This window comes from Phasianus colchicus, chromosome 5 (assembly GCF_987193195.1).
Source record: "Phasianus colchicus chromosome 5, bPhaCol1.hap1.1, whole genome shotgun sequence".
Taxonomy (NCBI): Eukaryota; Metazoa; Chordata; class Aves; order Galliformes; family Phasianidae; genus Phasianus; species Phasianus colchicus.
The window spans coordinates 42,847,777-42,868,403 of record NC_143440.1 but is presented as its reverse complement, the minus strand read 5'-3'; the positions used below and the strand labels follow the sequence as shown (position 1 = coordinate 42,868,403).

Here is a 20,627-nt window from a genome sequence, read left to right as displayed (position 1 = left end):
TGTTATCCAAAAAGTTGGAGTAATTAACTAAAAAAAATATTTACAGAGCTCCTTATGAAAGGATAATATAAAAATATTTTTTTCCATTATTTTTTTCTCCTACATATTTCATTTACACACATGTATAACCAGAACAAATTATGTCTAGTCTCCAGACTGAATCTTTCTTGAGGATAAACTCTAAGCAAAGTTCATAGTAGAAATAAAATCACTGTTATCCTAAAGGATTTGAGTGACTAAAACTTACTAAGTATATTATAAAAGGTAACACATTAGGTTGGAGACTTCCAGCTTCCCTCCCCCTAACTCCCCCTTCTCAACCCCTGTCCGCCTTCATCTATTACAGGAATGACTGGCCAACTTCTAATTGCTTGTTATCGCTCAATGTAAGAGCTCCTCCTGCTGACCTGACACATCACAATACCATCCTGAAGATCAGGAAGAGATGTATTTTAAAGTGGAAACTGCTTTGCCAAGTTGCAGTTCATCAGGTGAGAGAGTTAAAAGCCAAAGGAGTTATGTATGATTATTTGAGAAAAGCATAAATATGTAAGCAGAGTATTGAAGTGTTATTCCTAAAACAGAATTGAAAAAAACAAAACAAAACAAAAAAAAAACCCTTAACAATGAAGTTTGTGCATAGAATTTCCTGCCTAGATGTAGAACCCTTGAGGCTTTTCTCACTTAAAAAAAAAAGTTGCTGAAAATGTTTTACTATTTATGGAGACTTAATACTTCTTTCTCTGTAACTGATAGGTAAATTCAGATATATTACAAAGGTCCATACACAAATAACAAATGAGATCAAGTGAGTACCATGATATAAACATTAAAGCAGCATAGGAACATAAATCACAGCAGTCTTCCTTTGATCTACAGTAAATGCAGATGTCACCTGTGTTATCACAAGCTAGAGAAAAAATTCCTTTTTATTATTGATATGTCAGAGCAGACATACCAGCTTACACATTCTTTTATTCTAAGACTAACTCTTGTGCCAAATAATCCTGTGGAGCAAAGGTAGAAATTTCCTCTGGGTTTCTGCCCCACAGGCTAATAGCCATGTACATCGTTAATCCACTTTTGGATCCACAGATAATTACACCATGCTCTGCTCTGTTTATTAGGCTAAACAATGAAAAATCACATGAAAAACTGAACATTTAACAGTGTCATAAATATCACCACTTCACCTTCTGGCTTTTCTACAGTTTTAAGGAGATCAATTGTCAATGTAATTCAGCAATCTCATTTCAAAGACAGACAATGCTTAGAACAAAAATTATTGTTGTCATCTCTTTCAGAATCAGTTCAAACTTCAAGCAAGTGTTTCTTTCCATATTCTTCTTTCAAGCGTAAAGCTTGCTGGAAACACAGGACTGATGACAGGCTCATGTGGGAAAGCCACAGAGTTATGACAAGAACCATTCTGAAGTGCTGTGATGTTGGAACACCCATGGAGAAAAAAAGCAAGATTAGGGCCTTACATATTTAGTGGGTACTTCAAATCACATTTGACCTGCTGGATGCTAGTAAACATGGATTATCATTGTTTGGGATGTTGGCCAAATCTGTCTCAAAAAATTAAGGTAATACAAGTGGGATATGATATCATGAGCAAAAAATGAGTACCTGCTCTCTGAAGTGGTGAAATGTTGACCCTTTTGTGTGTGTGTATTGCTTTTTTTTTTTTTTTTTCTCATGTTTTTTTTAATGTGGTTTTAAAGCTGAATTACATAACTATTGCCCCAATGATACTGTACTGAAAAGACAGCTGACAAAAAACAGAAAGACAGCAAAGCCAAAGTTTGAAATAGAATCTCAAACATTTAAAACTTGCTCCAAGACTGAGAATAAAGAAAAAAGATACTCTTCACTTTATTTTTAATCTGATTTATCTGTTGCAAGCAATTTTCTAAACACCTTAAGGAAGGATACAGCAGTAGTATCTCCTGTTATGCTGTCTTCTAGCCTTTCTGACGGCATACTGACTATGTAAAATAGACTTCACATACTCATTTCTAATCATCAGTCCCATGCAATCTGGCTGATACTGAAATTGTGCATTTAGATTACAGCCTAGACAAAGTGAAAAATTCAGCTCTTAACAGCGTAAAAAGCTAAGTTAATCCACAACTGAAGTACAGCTGATGTGCAATCACCTGGTTTCAAAAGTACCCCTACTGATAATTGAGCTGTCAAAGAACTTTGGTTGTTAGTAGTCTATGCATATAATCCACTGCATCTGACCTGGGAAAAGCTATTACCCACAGCCTAACCACAGCAGAATTAAATATAATGGGTGGACTATATGTTTAAATTTAAAAATAGAATGTCAAAATAAACAGTAAAGTTATCTGTCTTGGTGAGGCCTGATCTGTTCAGTATCTGCAACATAGCTCTCCACAAACAATTAAAGGAAACTCCAGGAAGCCTCTGCCCTGATCCCTTAAGTAAAGTCATTTCAGGAGGCAGAAAGAAGCACAAAAACTTTCCTATGACTCTCCATCCCTTGAAATGATGCCACCATAGAATGCATGCCAAACTGTTAATGAAACTGGCATGTAACAAGCTTGGTGTGCTTTGGATATATGCGGATTCTGGTTCTGCTTGGACTTTTCTCCACAAAGGATATCTGTTTTGATTTCCTATTTCAGAATACAATAGACTGGGAAATAGTTTAAGGGAAGACGGAGTGTCTGGATCTAAAATTCACAGCTGTCCAGGTTGTTTTTTTTTTTTGGTTGGTTGGTTGATTGTGGCTTTTTTTTCTTTTTTTTCTTTTTTTTTTTTTCACTAAACAGAAAAAAGCTTGAAACAGAGGAAAAGTTTGAATTCATCCTTGTCCATTTAGATTGACAGTATATATTGACCTATGATTTCTTTAGTGGATGGCATTATAGAAAATCCCTGGGAGACAGAAGGTTCAGGTGGTACTTTCCACATATATTTTCCAGTTCAGTTAAAAACTTAAAATCTAAAATCTTTGGTAAAACTTGTTGCTTTCTCACATTCAAATCAGGAATATTTAGCTCATATTTTCTCCAGATGAAACAATTTTTGACTCTTGGAATGGGATTTTGAATTTCATCCTCAAAGTCATTTGGCCCTTTAGATGCTTCTAAAAATGTATAAAATGTAATAAGTAAATAACAAACTTTTTTTTTTTTTCAAAACAGATAACAGAAATTTCATTGTAGCTCAGAAAATTCTGGCAGATGATTTCAAACACAGCAGAAAGACTGCCCTTCAGATTGTTATTATAGCTGGATTTGTTCTTGTAGATTGTACATGTTGGAATGGTTTGCTCAAAAGGCTCTTGACATGGAAAATCATCTTCAGATATAGATGTATGAAGTTGCTGACATTGTTACATAATAAAGCTATATAATTTACAAATTTAGAGATACACATTATATATAGTGTATAATTACTGTATACTTGAATGTACAGAAAAAAAAATAGTTTTGATTTTCTTTTTTCTTTTAATTAACTGTGGGAAAATAACATGTTTCCAGCATGTCTTGCTGTCTTATTGACCCTTAAGGTGACAGCGACTGTCATGATGTTCTCTCTTCTTACAGCAGCTCTAAACCCATCACCCTGACAGCCAAGAGACCATTAGCTAAAAGTGACTGTATTCAGAGCTGTGTCCATACAATATCCTTACATACTGTTATTTTGTAGTTTCAAGAATAGCTTTATTTTACCATACGACTGCCTCTGTCTGTTTGTTTTGCCAGTCTCCAGCTGTGACTGGACGTATTGAAATACCACTCCTAAGCTAACAGTACAAACAATAAGTCTCTTCCTGTAAAAGGCTTAAAGTGCACCACGCTTCTTTCTTTATCTAGGCTGGTCTGAATTGAGTGGACATATGCTGCCCTCTGTGAGGACCAGAGGAATACTGGAGCAGGACACTGGTGCATCTTAGTAATTAAGGCCTTAGGGTAGCTCTGTAAGCAAATGAGATAAGTGTTGTCAGCTAGGTCTGTGGAAATGCAGTCTATTCCAGGCAACCATGGCATAGAGATTCAATCAAAGCTGTTATATCATAGGCGGAAATCAAATTTATGTGTTATGTATCCTCCACAATAGATACGACATACAGCTTATGTTTTGAGCTTACTCAGACAAAAGCATTCTGGAGGACATTAATAACATTAATTAATAACTTTTAGAAGCAACTCACTCTTTCTGGATTGGAGTACAGCACTATTAGCCTTTTCCACACCATGTCTCTTCCTGAACTCACCTGTTGGAAAATCCATAAGAAATCATCAAGTGGTTATCTTTCACCAAAACAAAACAAAACAAACAACAACAACAAACTCACCCAAACAAACCAAAACCACAAAAAGCTCTTTATGAAAGAATGTTCAAGTTAAATAATGGTAATATCTCTGTAGATAAACTCTGGTCTGAATAAAAATTAATAAATACATTAAATAATAGATCACAAAATACAATCTAGTCTTGGAAGAACATTTGCTACATCACCCCTTTCATGTTGTTATCTTCCATTATCCATGAATAACTATAAAACATGTGTGTGTGTGTACAATGTATATAGTTAAATATAAATATGTACCAGCTTTAATATATAATTCTGTACCAAAGTTCTCATAAGCATTTTTCACTGTACACTGGATGTTATAAAACCTCACTTCTCCTTGAGGGGAAAACTGACAGCAGAATGAGTGTGAAGCAACTGGGAGGCTTTTACGAAATCTGGCAGGTATTTCTGTAATAATAATATGTATACTATGTCAAGATCCGAAGTTCTGTAGTCAAACAATGTTCTTATGACCTGGAGATGCTTATTACTCCTTAAAATATCCCCCAATATCTATTAGCAGGCACTATGTATTTATATATATTTGTTTACATAGTGCTAGAAAAGTGAATGACATTATTTATAAATAAATATATTAAATATATTAAATATTGAAAAATGCAAGAAAAACAAGTGCAATTTCTATTACATGAAAAGATCTTCTGACAAAATCAAATGTTTTTGCAAGTGTTTGTTGTAGCATCATAACTGTATTCATTCTTCCACAACAGTCTGTGGTGGAATTGAGTCAATGACATCATTACCTTATTATGGACACTGATTCTGGGCTGAAGTTCATCATCCTGTCAACAGCAAGTGTGACCATTTGCAGGGCAAGGACATGTTAGGACACATGGGACACATTTGTATATACAGCCTTTTCCTGCTGTCTGTCCGCCTGCAGATTAAAATCAATCCCACCCACATTCCATTTAAAATCTGCAGAGGTAGAAGGATGAGGGAAAGGAGGGGAAGGATGTGGAAACAGGGAGAAGAGGGAAAAACATTGATAAGAAAGCACAATGACTGGAATGTATAGATTGGAGGGAAGGGGGAAGAGGGAGAGATTAATGTCTGTTATGTGAAGAAGCTACTTAGGAGTAGGAAAAAAATAGTAAAAAATGACGAGGAATTTCAGGAGTTAAGCAACTAATTGAACATTTCTGAATTTATTTGTAATTCTTTCTTATTTCAAAATAAAGTATTTTATGTACTTTACCTGATTTTCATGTCTATATTGCTATTTTTCTGCATATATTCTCTAGTATGTACATATACGTGGACCAGAAAACACTTTATACAGTGCTTCCAGGATGTCATATAGTTTCTTTCTCACTGCATCTGACCACATATATTCAGTTCAACTGGTCAGGGAAAGTAGGGACATTGACTGTCAGTCTTATTTTTGAATAATTTGTCAATTCTTTGTTCTCGTATGAGAAGGTTAACAGGATATTTTACTTACATTTTTCATGAATGGCCAGAATTGTTCTTTAAAAGCACCTCCAGTGGGGACATCCCTTCAAAACCATGCAGTGATGTACCAGCTTCAACTAATACAATTCCAAAGGATCAAAGACCTTCTACATCAGTGTGACAATATTTGAAATAAATACTGTGGGGTTTAGGAATAGAAAGTGTCAGAGCAAAATATGCAGTAATTCCTTTTGTTTATGAACAAGTCACTCGTAAAATCTATACCCTGTGGAGTAACTGTAGGTGCCTAATTGACTGCCTGTAAGCAAACTATTATGTCTCAATTACTACATGAGCTGCAGGGAGAACACAGTGGGAAAAAACAACTTGTAAGTAAAGTTTTCATACCCCTGCCTAGTGGTGAACTCCTTCACTTAGTGGTGAAGCTGCTTTTTCCATTCTAAATCCAGAATGTGCCTCCTCTCACAAACTCCCTAGTGCTGGCATGCATAGCACACTCTGATATGGCAATTGTATCAGATAATTAGAAACAAATTTAGTATAAGCCTGCACACAGTTCCTAACAAAGCCGTTGCCTTTATTAACAAGATTGTCACTGTAAGAAAAAGGTAAGAAAGAAATTTGTTGACACTTACACAGTGTAAATGTGCCATCCTAAAGCATTGTCAGCACAGCTCCAGCTCTTGCTTATCCTCACTTTGTATCTCTCTAGAAGTAGACAAAGACTGATGACTGCAACAGAAGGTGGAAAAAAATGAAAAGCAATGCAGTGAGAGTGATTAAATGTATCATTTTAAGGATATATTAATTGTGTGCTCATTGACATCTATTTTTATACTGTATCTTCTGTATTTCCTCAGTTTAGCTACTGACGTGGTTTTCTAGCTTCAGAAATATATAATGTAGTAAATAAGAAAAATATAATTAACTTCACTCTGTTTTCTTCCTAATCCACTGGATATCTAAAAAGAACTACATACTGCATATAAAGATTTCTGATAATCTGTGCAGAAGTAGCAGTGCACTGAAGGGCATGTCCTCCTCTGACCCAAGCAATACTCCAGAGAATCAGGAGTTGATTAGGAAATACGGTGAAAGCAGAGTTTTCTGAATCCTTTAAGACGTGATAAAATAAAGGTCAGCTGGAATTAAAAAACTCAAAACTGAAAGCAAGTATGAATATATACTTATACACATGCATATGAATCTCTGTAATTTCTTAAGAGTTAAAGACTATCTTAAAAAACTTTTTTTTTTTTTTTTTTTTTTTTTTTTTACAGAAAGTGTCCATCTACCTTACCTATTTCTGTAGATTAATCGATTATCCACAGATTTGAAAGAACATCAGTAGAGCCACACCTTAAAAAAGTATCAAGAGTTTTCCTCATACTTCTGATTATTCTTAAAAAGAATGGTCAAGGAAGACAAAGCTATCAGTCCTCTGCCTTTTATAATCTTCATGCCAATTCATACTTAGCATTTAGCTCTCATATGATGGACAGAGGAAATCACAAGTGATTACTGCTTGTGGCAACTCATTAAACTAGGATAACTCAATCACTTGCAATAACATATTCTCACATTTATTTGTTTCGGCATCTGCTGTCTGCTGGAGACCGCCAACCATGAGCAAATGCATAAGCTGAGAAGAGTGAGATCTTTGAGCTCTGAATATGTGATGATGATTAAAATGTACTCAAATTGCTCTTAATAACACTGCAAGACTTCAATAGCAGACTGAGAAAAATAAAAGAAAAAAACAGACAGATTATATGTTCAATAAAGATGTTCAGCTTTGTTCAATTACCGCAATTACACTGAAGAAACATGACAGTGGAGGAAATAAGTCGCTCCTTTTTGGGGGAAAAAATTTGCATGTATGCCTGCCTGTTTTTTTTTTTTTTTTTTTTTTTACTACTGAGGTATCCAAAGCTAACACTAAAGGATGTAATCTTTGTTCTTACAGGCTTTTAAAAAGTCATAAAGAGATTAACAATGTTCCTGGCTTACATGAGACAATTCTTAATTTATAGAGAAGGTCAGAAATGTTTTTACATTTATCCACATGCTATTTTGTCTCTTATAGGTATCCTTCTTGTCAATATGTTTCCACAATATATCTCAGGACAGTATAACTCCACTTTTTACCTGCTTACACAGTGATACTTGTTAGATAATGCACAGCACTTGAAAATATAAAATTAAAACAAAAGAAACAAATAAAAAAAAACAATTAAGATGTACAGAAGCATATCAAAATTAAAGTAAAACTCGCAAATGTTCTATTGGATAGAATTTAGTCTCATTTAAGATTATTTTCTATTTTCAGAGTACAGAGTAAAAATAAGTTTCTCAGATCAAACTTTTTATTGCTCCTCTGTTACGTCTGAATGTTACTTAGAAATTCCAAAAAATAAAGTAACCAGAAATTCTTATGCAGAAGCGGTGGCTTCTGCATAAGACCCACCATAAAATGAGTATAGTTTAAACACTGAAATCCAGAATCTCAAATAACTCCATGTGAGAGTCCATAAGCATCCAACTTTCCTTACTAAGTTTGTCACTGCACACATCCAAATATGTCACCCTTTCAGCTGAATGAAATATCTAGAGGCACTTCTTCCCCTCCCAGTCCTTTTGGGATGCATAACAGTGTGTTCTTGCACTACATTCATACAATGGCCATGTTCAGTAGGTGTGCTCTGAGCTTACTTCATGCATAATGACAGCATCAACTTCTGCACATTGCATAACTCCCACAGTCACTTTCATTTGAAAATAGGTCAAAAAAAGACAGCAAGTACTTTCATAGCAAGACTGTTATGCAAAATGTTTTAAGCAATATCACCTCCTCCTCCTCCCCCTTCTCACTGCCTATCTTCTGAAAGAGAACCAGGAGACAGTTGTCTTTGCTGACACTTCATATGACTTAGGCAGAGAAGTGCAGGTAAAGCATTTTGGTTGCAAATCTTAGTTCCATAGACCTGAAATTGGACTATGGATAAGAGCCTAAATTCATGAGAATCTTTATCTTTGACATTTTCCAATGTGTAGCTTAGACATTCACCATCCTAATATATTGGCTGACATGAGTCATGTTTGAGAGTTACACTGGAGAGTTTGCATGTCCCACACTGTACTGTTAATTCCACTCCTGCAATTTGCATCTAATTTTGAAGTACTGCATCCATGAGTGATTTGTATAGTTCCAGAAAAATCTCTACTTGACAGATGAAGCATAAAAATAGAGGATCAGTCATCTTCTGCTATAAATTTTACAAGCTTTCCCTATCTATACTGCCTTCAGCAGGAAAAGTCAAAGTGACACAAATACTTTGTTTGTTTTATTCACAGAGATTATAATGAACATGACAACTCTGAACAAGACTTCTGTTTCACAAAGCTACCTGTAAATGCAATGAGGGATGCAGTGACAAGACAAGACAATAATCATTTTATTTTTACAGATAGTTCAGAAAGGATAGCTTACATGTAACAAGAGAATAATAAGATCCTTAGTTAATATAATCTTTCTGATATTCCAGTTAGCATCTGATTTCTCTCATTTTTTAAAAACCCTACAGACTTGCAAACAGATTGCAACTGATATTGCAATCCAAAATGAGGTCAAAGTTGTACAGAGGTCCAAATCTGTGTTTTTTGAAATACTGCTTTTGAAATGCAAGAAGCTGCAATATGGGAAATTTTTGGAAAAGGGAGAATCAATTTTATTTGATCATGAAACTTAGATTATGCCTTCTATATTTCCCTTAAAGAATTTTCTTTTGATTTATTTATCAGATAATTACCACAACTAGAATTACTGTGCTATGAAGACACACACTGTACACCCAACTCACAATGCACATCTCCATTTTAAATACCATGTGCTACTTAAAAACCTGTCCAAAAAATGGGATACTCTTGTTTTCTGAGCCAAAAGTGTTGAAAAAGATTGGTTCACAGCACCAGGCCTTTAGTTTTCTTAGCTTCACTTTCAGGGTGATGAAGAAAGGGCACAGAACCTTTAGATGAATAGCTCAGTGAATGGGTTAGAAAAAAAATCCAATACAAACTTTCCTGTTGTGGATATCAGATTACATTTTCCCCATCCTGAACTGGCCTAATTTTCCATGGTCTATGCTTGTAATTCTCAAGGGAAAATACTTAATTGCTTTATTTTTAATGTAAAGCCCATGTAGTCAGTGGGTATTGGACTGAAATTTTTGCCAAGGTCCATGCTAAAGGTTCACTGACACTGTCAAAGATACAAGAATTTTGAGCTGTGTTTTCCTTTTATTTTTGTTGTGGCACTCTCAAATCCATTCCTACCTTTCAAAACATTGTTCCCTGAATCTCTTTTTGGGTAATACAGTGTGGATGCATGCATATCATAAATGTGCTGATAAACAAGGCTGAGTATATTTTAATAACCTTTGATGTGGAACGTTTTTTTTGCATGACTCTTACATACAGTCAGTCACTGTGTATCTTGGCAAAGAGAGATCCATTTCTGAGGAAAGAGAACTATTTCTATCTTTAATAAGTCACTCCAGGTTTCCTGTGATGTTATAAATAATCAGGCAAGCAAACAGCTTTATTCTCCCTAATTTGATGTGGCAGACTTGGAGAGCAGAAAAGTTCAGTCTTAGCATAAGCTCTAGAGTTGGACTTTGACCAAGATTTCTCCCTTCTCTCTCCTAATGAGATAAAGTTTATCATAAAACATGCTTACCAAGGCAACTGAGACAGGATCCAGGCTTCACATCTATTTACTGGGAGCCCCCTTCATAGTCAATCCTGCATGTTGTGTGCATGAGGTCACAGCATGCTGGGCTTGTTTCGGGGAACTGGCAGCCATGCTGACAGTTTTAGCTAATACACTTGTCATTTGGGAAAATAATAGTAAAAAAAAGCACTTGCAAAACAGTTTAAATTATTTTGTGAGTAATTGGAAAAGGAAATATAAAGACACACACTTATATGCATGTCAGGAAGGCAGTAAGGTGATGCATTGAGGACGTGGGCTACAGGCAAAGGTCAAGCACTCTCATGAGAGGCTGAGATATTTTCAAAACTTTGGGGAGATACAGTGATTTTCTCAGAACTTTCAAGAGCTGCACAGCGCAGATACATGAGGAGGTCACAGAGCTTATTTTTATTCATGAAAGAGGGTCAATTAAAAGGACACATTTCTTCATAATTGTAGGAGAGACAAGAGGAACCTTTGATTATATTAGAACCCGAGAAAAGATTTTTAAGTCCACCTCTGCAAATGATGCTTTCAAATCTTTGTGGAAAATTTGTTCAAGCTGTTTCTAATTGTCATTCAAATGCAAAAGAAGATGAATATGTAATCCTATACCTATGTCTTGGAAATTTCAGGAAAATTAATTAGGTAATGTTATTGAAATGGCTTATAGGCATTTTATAGTACCACTGTGGGCCAATACAGTGCACTGAAGTTCACCACTTTCAAATAAAAGGGAAACAGTATTTTTGTTGCCTAAATGCCTCAGGTTAAGTTTTCAGATCAGCTTCATTTCCAGAATGCAACCCAGATGTATCGTTATGGAATTTAAAATAAAATTATTGCGTAAAAGTAAAGCACGATAGTAGAAAAATCAACTTGTTCTGATGAGTCATAATGTAAAGAAATTTCCCTTTAAAAACAAAGCCAAAATCTCAGTTTGTTCCCATACTCCAGATGGCATATTTTCAGAAGAGGTAAAATATCCAACTTGGATCAACTATGTTTCCTAAAACACTGTGCGTTTCTAAAAAGAATATAAAAGATATAATAAATATCTGAATTATGAATATTTTCCTAAAAACATTTACTCCAGTTTTGTAATTCTGTTTTAAGAAAATAAGGAAACTCTTACATGAGTTACATTTTTCTTCGATCTTTATAACTTTTTTTTAGAAAGTATACCCAAGTACCTTGAAAAGTCCTCCCTCTCTGTTTTCTGTCTAGTTCTTTCTATTCATTAGAATCAAGAGCTCTCTTAAAGATTGAAAAGGTTATCCTGGACAATAATGTAATGTTCTCAGGTAGACTGGAGTATGGAGAGGTACAGAGAGATTGAACTGCTTGTTCAAGGCCAGGTTGGATGGAGCCCTGAGCAGCCTGGTCTAGTATCAAATGTGGAGGTTGGTGACCCTGCCTGTGGCAGGGGGACTGGAGATCTATGATCCTTGAGGTCCCTTCCATCCTATCTGTTCTGTGATTCTGTGATTATTCTGTACTGGTAGGTAGTGAAGCAACTCTGGTGCCTTTACCAGAAAAGTCCTTGCTTCTGTTGCAGCAGATCTGAGCAATATAGTATGACTGCTCTCTGGAAATTGTAGACATGAATCTCATTTCCACAAAGATTGTTTCACACCATGCAGGTGGTGGAAATGAGTCTTAAAGAGAATATAACTCTTGTTTATACCTACTACAAAGATACTTTATTTGACTAAGTTAGCGGAAAATTGCTTTAGTGGAAATGTACTTTAGGTCCTTGTACTTTCAATTTGATATAAATGGGAAATAGAAAAGAGAAAGAAAGCCTTTTCAGTGCCCAAGTTAGGGCTGGATAATGCCCATACTATAACTTAAGCTTGAAGTTCAAAGTTTCCTCAAGAAACAGGTCTCCAGCTTCCATTCATTTTTCAAGGTGGCTGAGTTTGTTTGTTTGTTTTCCTTAAGTTTGTTTGAAACCTTACCCAGAACGATTACCCCATCTGTTTATGACTAGATTGTTTTCTAATGCCTGGCTGCAGTTTGACCCATAAAGTGACTAGTTTAGGTCAAGCAATAGAGCTCTTTGTTTTAAACTTTAGAAATCTCACTTAGCAGTCCATGTTCTAACCATAGATGGCAAAAGAATTGATTTTGCCTATCAAAACCAAGAAGTGCCACAAAAGTGCCACCTCAGAGAAGCTAGTCAGGATGAGGTCTGGCCTGGTCTTGAATGTTTACATGGCAGGTTTCCATGCAAAACACCAGGTGTTAGTCATTCTGTGGGTCTCACTGCTCTTTATGAGTCAAGAGTGAACGAGAACTTCAAAAACCACCAGCAGTGGAAACACACTGTGATTAACTGCTGACTTCAGGGTCTAAGGTTTTTGATCCTGAGCTTCCAAGACTGTTTTGTTTCCAGAACTGATAAGAGCACCAACAAAGCTTAAATCTCATTTTTTTAGATGTACTCAGATGTATACGAAAAAGCTGCTTGTGCTATTCTCATTAAACAGACCAAAGCCTTAGAAGAGGAAAGATTTAAAAGAAAATAGTAGCAGAAAGATTTGAATCTTGAAGATTTTTTGTGGAAGTTAAGAGTTCAGTCCAACCTCAGCTAATCTGATTTGAAGTAGCTGTTGAGCTCTCCGTGACAGGCAGTAGAGAGAGAGAAGTGCCTGCAGAAGATGCTCTCTTCCCAGATGTTTCAAAAAAAGTAAGGAGTAATTTTCCTCTGGAAATACTCTTCTCTCTCCACTGACCAAAGAGGTCTCTTAAGGGGTTAATTTATGTTAGATAAATAACTTCAGTTTCCTTGGCCCTAGACTTCAATTCCATTAACATCAGGACTGTATATAGAATAAGCCTAATAATACAGAACTGTTTACTAGGTGATATTATGATGTGTATAATTAAGAATATGATGAGTCATGTTTCAACAAATGAATGATGGGATTCATATACAGAGATATACACATAGACACACATACAGAAACTCACATGTATATATGCATGTTTATCATATATTCAATCAACATCTTAAACTGTCACTGATATGAAATAACCAATGGTACTTTCTGGAAAGCAGAAAACCAAAAGTACAGGGTGACAATGATGGATTTTATTGATTCAATTAGCAAACACGTCCTCAAATGACTGGTCTTTGTTCTCTGGAGATAATATTCCTGACACACTGAGCATCTAGGCATTTACTAATTTATTCTGTGTGAAGTAAAGTCACAGAGTGAAATAGATTTCTTACACCTCAGTAAGGAATATCATCTTATTTATAATTATATCTTCTATATTTGGAATTATCATCTATAATTAAATCTTATATCTCCATGTCAAGCTTTTTGCATGGCTAAGTTGTCTTGGAACATCTATACTGCAATCCACTAACTTGATTTTGAATGTTTTCCATACTTTTTAATACTAGCTATCTACATCTCTATTTAGTTGTTATGGAATTGATTTGGATATAAAACAGCCTTTGTAAATTACAAACTCCAAATAAGTAACAGAGTCTTTACATCCATCCAGAGTGGAACATTTGTGCTTGAACATGAAAATCTTTTTACCTGTATCTACCAATGCATTTAAAACCTGAATGAAGCTTTCTGTAGGTCTCTCTATGCTCGATAAGAGAGACAAGCTCATGAAGAAGGTGATTCATTTCAGTTAGATTGGCTAGGACTTGAAGATAAAAGAATCGGAGTCTGGCAGTGTCTACATTTTTTTTTTAGTAGCTATAGATAGAACCTTCATAAATAACTTAATACTTTTGGACAGCTGCATTTAAGAATGATTGATGTCATTCCTAATGTCTTCTTACATATTAGTCAAACTAAGAGACTCTATCCCTTAAAAAGGAGACAAAAGTCTACAGTAGAATATGATGTATATATGTTTTTAGAACATATCGAAATCACCTCCTAACGTGGAAAAGATACAAAAGATTAAGGAGTTTGTATGAGGAAGTGTCTTTTCATTTTACACTAAAGGTATAGCAGCAGTATAGTCTAAATTCCAGATTTTCTGGATGAACATCACTGAATTTTAAATTAAGCTACCTTGCATTAGTGTAAGAAGTTTTTTTTCTTAGGTTCTCAATTCATTGTGTTTTAATATTTCCAATTTATTTAATTTTTTTTTTTCCTCAATGTGTCCAGAAAATACATTGGGCTCAACGTGATAATGTTCTGATATTGACTTAAGTGACAACTCGGTCATTTAGACAGCATAAGTGATTGGAATTTTAAGACTTTCATTGGCAATGTATTCTCATGCTAAAATAAATGTTTCAGTTCAATACAATGAACTTGAGACTAACTAATCAGCTTATTTTTTATGTTGTGGAAATGTAAATTACTAGCCTCTCCAAGCATTAACCTTTATTCTCTTTCTGTGGCCATGAAGTACCACTACACTATGAGGCAATAAAATAGGAATCTGACCAGTAATTCTTGCCCTTTGCTATTATATGGTAGCAAATTCAGCAGCTAGCAGCAGCAGTTGAGCTGAAAGAGATACTAAAGTATATCTCAGCGGTCCTTAACCTCCCAGATGAGTAGTCTGAGCACTCACATCAGAGATACAAAATAAAACCCTTAAATGAGTTGCACTAATTTATCTTCTGCAGGACTCTGTGCTGTTGATAAAATGTCTGATTTTTAAAGCTGTCACACTGCTAAAAATCTGCAAAAAGACAACAAAACAACAACAACAAAATACCCAAATCCTATCCTTAGGAGTAGATCTAAGTGAAATACTTAGAGCATGAATCCATACTTTTCCAAAGTTACATGTTTTGGAATCAAGTTTCAATCATTTTAAGAATGCAAAGCAGAAAACAGTTTTAATAGTCCCTTGATATAAAGTAGACAGTACAGCACTTCTAACCAAGAGCTAGGTACATGGCTCCAGGTGGCAGCTCTAATGAACAATATTAGTAACTGCTTTACGAATTAAAATATGAAGTGAAAAAAAAAAAAAAACAAACCATAACCAACAAAACAAAACAGTGTTTCATTTTCTCAGCAGCTACTGTCTAACTATTACCAGCAGGTACAGTTGGCAAATTTCACTGTTTTCTTCCCTTTCATTTATAACTGAGACTTCAGTCTCTTATTTATTTTCCTTCTCTCCCAATGCTGTTGCATTTCCATGCCAGCTAGTCCTACTATTTTTTTTCCCCATTATTTTATGGGGTTTCACTTACTAGTATACTAATGAAATAAAAACAGAATGTATACATTGCTATAAAAACTCACACTTTTCTATTTGTTTCTTCCAATTGTTATCAATACAAAGTAGCCACAATTTCACAGCATGCCCTGCCTGGCAAGAATACCCATAGCTTAATTTCCCAGCATCACTCACATAATCCTGGCAGGCTCTGTTCAGACAAATGCATTTGCTTTTCCTGATTGCTTGATGGAATTTGCAGAAAAAGTTTTCATTGAGAAATGTTTGGTCGTTGCAGATTTCTCCAAGCATAAACAAACAAACAAAGAAACAGAGTGCAATATGAGAATGGAATCAAACATAAGGATGCGTTATGGTATTAACACTGGATTAAAATCACAAACTTGAGGACTTACTTTGCTTGAATTCAATGGAGGTGGTTTGCCAAGTCCTTAGAATTCAGCTGACTTTTTTATATGACAGCAGCTCTGAAAGTAATCCTCCTATTAAGGTTCATTATGCCAGGGACAGATTTTGGTCCTATGGCAGTAGAACCTTCCAGCCAACATTCCAATATATTTTGTTGCTCCAAAACAGATAACAGCAAAGGGGTAGTCTGACAAAATGGTGTCTGATATGTAAGAGCATAAGCAGCAAAGCGTGCAATTAAATTCCTCCAGTTGGAAAAAATGTTCCAACTGATATTCATCAATGCTAGGCAAATATTAACAGAGACCAACCAGTAAATGTGAGATATATGGGTGGTGGTGCATTTCAACAGTTCTGACAACAACAGTGGATCACCTCTTCTGGTACAGATTGTTATGAGAGCACTCTTGTTCACTGCTGGTGGAAATGCATATCTAATAGTGGTGACTACACTGAAAAATAGTGCTTTGTAGCCAAGAATTTTCTCTATCAAATAGTGTTATTGTGCTCTTTGTACCTGTTGTACTACTGTTGTAGTTTCCATGGAAATAAGTGACATTAATTTCAGAGTGACCTACATATAATAATTTTATTTATTGTTGCCTAAATAGATGATAGCTGCAGATTTTTATCAAAATAATTTTTAAAGACTTGTAGTCTGTAGTTCTGAGATGAATCCTAAGTTCATAAAGTTCTGAGAGCAACTATTTAAATTCTCATCTAAACTTTCAGCATTGAGATGCTATTGGAAGCTTTCAGACATATGTATCTTGTGATCCTGCACATCCTATAGGAAAGTAGATACAAACAAGGAAGATGGAGGTCTAAAAGAGGCACTTCATTATTTGTTCACTTTTCTGTTGTTTCTTGGTGTACAGTCAGCACTAAAGTATTTTCTTTCTTAGTTTCTCTACCTCTAAAACTGAGAATAGGTCTTCCTAAGTATGTCTTTGTGTGTGTGCACATACATAAAGATGTACTGGCTTATGAGTTAATTGTCCTTTGAAATATTTAGCACAATACAGATACTAAGCATTATTTTTATTTGCAGAGAACATACTTTCCTTCACAAGTATGGGCCACAGTTATTTCTGGGTCATGACGAAACATAGCAAATTGTTTCATTAAGTGCCACTTGTTCAGTAAGTATATCAAAACTGAAGCCAAAGAAGATGAATCATATGTGAGGACAGAGATCAAGGAGTAGTTTATTTTACAAACCTCACTAAAAGGTTTTTTTTTCCTTTAGAAGAAAGTAATATTTGACTGTGTAATAAAACAATATCTATACTTTTCAGGGCTTTATGTATACAACTGATTATCAACAGAAATTGCCTTATTTTCATTCATTACTTCTGCTCTACAGTATTCCTTAAGTGTCAATTGTTTCTAATTGCCAAGACTATTATTCATAAATTGAGTTGTATGAACAGGAAGAAAAAGATAGAAAGACATTTCAAAGGAATGCCTATCAGTGGTTCAAGAAAACTTCAGAAATATTTTAAATTAAACAACAAATTTTGTAATTATGAAAAACACTGCAAGTTAAGTTTGAAAAGGCATAAAATAAGTCACTATTATCTCTTTCATATTTATTTGAATTCATAAAACTTCTTAACTGGGTTACATCAAAAGAAGTGTGCTCCTGTCCTAGTAGTAGTCTTTATCAATACCTTCCACTGCTCCACAGTGAATCACCCTCAAAATTATATCACTTGAAAATTCAGCTACCCTTCTAAAAGAAAACAGTGCCTGAACACACAATCGGGTTTCATTTAAATAAGCACAGGTACATATGGCAATACAAATATACAGGAATCAAGACAACAGGATACACTGTTGAATAAACCTGCTTGCAGATAGTAAAAGGTATACTTTTTTTTTTCGGTCTGCCACTGAATTGATCATATATTACATAGCAAAATAAAATACACAATAAATTCAAATGGTAGCTGCTTAGCAGGAATGTGCACTTGGAGATATAAATGTGAAAAGAAAAAACTTGGGGGAAAGCTTAGATATTTAAATACACAAAACCTGAAATGCATATCCAATCCAGAAAAAGTAACATAATGGGAAGAATGGATTTTCCATGAAAATTCAGGAGACTAGTCCAAGTCACAGTCCTGACCTTCCCACCAATCTTTTACATTTTAGTATGTCTTCTTTGTGAGGGTTGTCAGCGTTTATGGGAAGATCGAATGAACCAATACTACTTTTAATCAACTATAATGATAGCTGCACTAATAACTTAAAGATCATAGAATCAAAGAATCCTTTAGAGTTGGAACGGACTTCTGAAGGCCATCTAGACATCTAGTCCAAATTCCCTGCAATGAACAGGGACAAGCACAGCTAGTCCAGGTTGCCCAGGGCCTTCTTCAACATCAGCTTGAAAGTCACTAGAGATAGGGCATCCACCACTTCTCTAGGCAATCTCTTCCAGTGTCTCACTACTGTCATTGTAAGACTTTTTCCTTGTATCTAACCTAAATCTGAACTCTTTAAGCTTGAAACCATTTCCTCATGTTCTATCACCACTGCTAAAGAGTCTATCCCCTTCTTTCCTGTAGCTTCCCTTTAGATATTGAAAGGCTGCTATCAGGTCACCTTAGAGTCTTCTCCAGGCTGAACAGCCCCAGCTCTGTCAGCCTGCTCTAATAGGTGTTCCATTCCAAGGAATCATTTTTGTGGCCCTTCTCTGGATGCACTTCCACAGGTCCATCTCCCTGAGGACTCCATATCTAAACACAGTAGTCCAGGTGAGGCATCACCACACAGAGTAGAGGGGCAGGATAACTTCCCTTGAGCTGCTGGCCACACTTCTTTTGATGTAACCCATGATATAGTTGGCTTTCTGGGCTGCGAGGGAACATTGAAGGTTCTTATCCAGCTTCCCATCCACCACTACTCCCAGGAGTTTCTCATCAGGGCTACTCCCAATCCTTTCATCCCTCATCATGTATTGGTAATGGGAGTGGCTTTGACCCAAGAGCAAAATCTTGCATTTGGATTTTTTAAACCTCATGAGGTTCACACCTGAGCCCAATGCTTAAGATTTCTAGGTCCCTGTGGATGGCATCCTATCCCTCTAGTGAGTCAACTGTGCTCCACATCTTACTCAGCAAACTTGCTGAGAGTGGATGCCATCTCACTGCTTTTGTCACCGATTAAGATATTAAAGAGTATCAGCTTCAGCACTGACCTATGGAAGACACCACTTGCCACCACTCTCCATCCAGCCACTGAGCCACTGACCACCACTCTTGGTACTCAATTCTGCAACCAGTTTTGTCCATCAAATAGCCCACTCATCAAACTCATATCTTTTCAATTAGGAAAGAAGGATGTTGTAAGATACCACATGTAATGCTGCAATGTGATGGAGAGTACAGCAAAAAATGGCAGAGGTGTACAATTTTAGGCTATAGCAAATGAGAACAAGCCCAGATGCAGCAGCCGTGGATACAGAAACAAAGGCAGAAAAACTGCTTACCTTTAGAAGGCCTCAGTTAGCCAGGAAGATACTCTTGCCTTCACTGTCAATTCTTAAATGAAGTCTGTGAAGGAGTAAATCCTGGCTCCATTGCTTCTGATCACTCAGGTGCATTACATTACATTATATGCACCTGAATTACCTAGAGTTGGCCCTGCTTTTCTACCAGGTGCTCTATCACTGTTTCAGGCCTTGAATTTGCATTTCCACTACACCACATCACAGGTTTTACTGAAGTTGAGACAGCTGACATCAGTGTCCATTGATGCAGTGACACCAGAATGGATGGCCATTAGGCTGATCAAGCAGGGTTTGCCCTTGATGAAGCCATGCTGGTTCTCCTGTGTCAGATCCCTGCCTTCCATTCTCCTACTTCCAGGAGAATCTGTTCCTGGATCTCCTCTGGCACATAGGTGAATCTGATAGGTCAGTAGTTCCTAGGGTCATCCTCTTTACCCTCTTTGAAAACGGAGGTGATAGAAGTACATATTAGATACATAGAAATATAAACTTTTCAGAAATAATTCCATTAACTTCTGTAGATCTCTATGTCTGAGAAAAAGAGCTGATAATGAAAGTAGTATGTGATGATTTGGTAGTAACAAAGGTTGCCTATAAACTTAAAACCAGGAAAAAGAGCTTTGGGGTATATTGCAACCCAAGTCTCTCTGGATTAAAACAGGGTTAAAAAATGGCTAAGGCAATAAAGCTGCTTATAAAGAAATATTTTTCTTTCCTGACTGTTAACTTTCTTTTTTTTTTCCAACCCCATGATGAAACCAGTCTTAAGCACTGTTTTTGCAAGGCATAATTTCAGGATGTTGCCAACAGAAGAACAGCATTTTTGGGCAAGTAAGCAAATGATGTCTGCAAACAATCTTGTTTCCAAGCAGATATCAGTAAAAAAAACAAAGTAGAGAAAGTCTGTGAAGCAGAAGCAAGAAGGTGCTAGAGAGTTCAAAGGTTTTTTTCAAGTTTCTCACTACAGCCACATTTTAGATGACCATCCAAGCCTA

General features: G+C 35.9%; 1 long non-coding RNA gene across 2 annotated transcripts; it reads right to left on the bottom strand.

Annotated features, from left to right (window-relative positions):
• Positions 1-711: 711 nt before the first annotated feature.
• On the bottom strand, positions 712-19,680 carry LOC149917885 (uncharacterized). 2 transcript variants are annotated; one of them, XR_016467315.1, is made up of 4 exons: positions 19,612-19,680; positions 6,409-6,505; positions 4,193-4,255; positions 712-1,437 (listed from the first exon to the last, which is right to left on the bottom strand). It is a non-coding gene; the product is annotated as an uncharacterized LOC149917885 (long non-coding RNA). The 2 variants fall into 2 exon arrangements; XR_016467316.1 differs by lacking the exon at positions 712-1,437 and adding an exon at positions 3,739-3,956.
• Between the last annotated feature and the right edge of the window lie 947 nt (positions 19,681-20,627).